The 2095-nt window shown below is 43.1% G+C and overlaps 1 pseudogene; it reads left to right on the top strand.

Annotated features, from left to right (window-relative positions):
- The first annotated feature begins 722 nt into the window (after positions 1-722).
- Positions 723-1193, top strand: LOC142446353 (ubiquitin-ribosomal protein eS31 fusion protein-like; annotated as a pseudogene).
- Positions 1194-2095: the final 902 nt, after the last annotated feature.

Below are 2095 nucleotides of genomic sequence, written 5' to 3'. Positions count from 1 at the left end.
GTTTGAGTCATTTGTTGCAGCCATTGCGTCCATCCATCTCCTTGAGGGTTTTCTTTTCACGGCTCCTCTACTTTGCCAAGCCTGACGTCCTTCTCCAGGGACTGGTCTATGCTGACAACATGTCCAAAGTTGAATCTTCCAGAGCAGGTGGTAATTTTGCACTCAACATTTCACACACATTCTGACTGAACTCATCCGTTGCAACTCTCTCAGCGGACAGCTGTCTGTCCATCCCACATCCTTTCTGTGTCTCCTGTTTCCATTCCTCTTTCTTTCCCAGCCCTCTGAGCTGTGTTCTTGGGTAAATGCTGCCCTTCAGATCTTAAGGGACTGGTTATGTGAGTGCGTGCAAGACCTGTGAGTAAGGCTGTAGCCATTTTGATTGGAATCAGCCACGTTTAAGTGTAATCAGCTTTGCTCATCAGTTTCGGTCATCAGTTTTCCTTTATCGCTGTAGGCTTGGACTGCTTCTACTGGTTCAAACCAGAGTTTGGAATGATAACTATGAATTGACTCCTCCAGCTCTCTCTGCCATTGTAAAGATTAATAAAGAGTGGTCAGTTGGAAATTAGATGTCAAGATAATTGAATGATAGAATTCGCTTTTGATGCATGCTTGGTTTTTGTATTTACTATGTTTTATGGTTTTGTGTAACCTGCCACGTATCTTAAAAATTATAGCTCGTTTTCTGATCCCCTATCTTCGGTTGTGCCGCCACAAGGATGCAGATCTTCATGAAGACCCTTATGGGGAAGACCATCACTCTCGAGGTCGGACCCTCGGATACGATAGAGAATGTGAAGGCCAAGATTCAGGACAAGGAGAGAGTTCCTCCCGATTAGCAACAGCTGATCTTTGCTGGCAAGCAGCTGGAAGATGGACGCACCTTGTCTGATGACAACATTCAGAAGGAGTCCACTCTTCATCTTGTGCTGAGGCTTCGTGGTGGTGCTAAGAAAAGGAAGAAGAAGTCTTACACCACTCCCAAGAAGAACAAGCATAAGAGAAAGAAGGTTAAGCTGGCCGTCTTAAAATACTATAAGGTGGATGAAAATAGCAGAATCAGCCGCCTTCGGCATGAGTGCCCTTCAGACGAGTGTGGTGCTGGGGTTTTCATGGCCAGCCACTTCGACAGACATGACTGCGGCCAGTGCTGTCTGACCTACTGCTTCAACAGACCAGAAGACAAGTAACTGTACTGGTTAATAAAGACCATGAACATTTAATAAAAAAATTATAGCTCATCCACATGTAATAGGTGCTTGGTATTGTAAGAAGAAAATAGTATATCACTTGGAAATTGGAATAATTGTAGTATCCATTAAACAGTTATTGTTGCTGGCAATGTACCATTGGTGCTTGGTGTTGTTGTTAGGTACCTGTAAAGGTGAAACTGAGGTACAGAAAAACAGACAGACATAACTGACAGGACAAGGGAGAGCAGAAACAGAAATAGCTTTATTAGGGGTGCTCCCGGACGAGGTTCCGTGACGTAGGCCAACAGGTCAGGGAAGTGGTGCTCAGCAGCTGGGGCACGCATTTTTAAAGGGGTGGTGAGGAATATATAGCAATTAACATATGGGGTCTGGAAACTCCGAGAATTGCTTGTCCACACCTTGTTGGCTTTCTTTGAGGCCAGAGCACCTGGTTTCACTGGTTATCTTCCCCCCCCCCCACTGGTTATCTTATCTGGCGGTTATCTTGTCTGGTGCCGTCTGCTGCTGATCTCTGGGATGTGCTTAGTCCCAATAGGGCTGCCTAGTTCGGACCCTGCCCAAACATTCCAAATTTCTTAATAGTGCTAATGGGCGATGTGTTCTGTCTTAACTACTTCCTGCTGAGATAGAGCAATGAAGGAAGTGATTAAGAATTGGAAGGTTCTAGCCGGGTAGGTTGGCAGTGGATTGATGTGACTGAACTACTGAATTATGTGATATGTAAATTATATGCCAATAAAACTGATTTTTAAAAAAGACAAAACTTCATGTATTTGTCATTAGAAATACATATTTCACTATATATATATATATATATATATATATATATATATATATATATATATATAATAAAGAGTGGAGAAGAAGCTGATTGAAGG

The sequence above is a fragment of the Tenrec ecaudatus genome, chromosome 4 (genome assembly GCF_050624435.1).
Source record: "Tenrec ecaudatus isolate mTenEca1 chromosome 4, mTenEca1.hap1, whole genome shotgun sequence".
NCBI classification, from domain to species: domain Eukaryota; kingdom Metazoa; phylum Chordata; class Mammalia; order Afrosoricida; family Tenrecidae; genus Tenrec; species Tenrec ecaudatus.
This window is presented reverse-complemented; position numbering and strand designations above follow the sequence as displayed.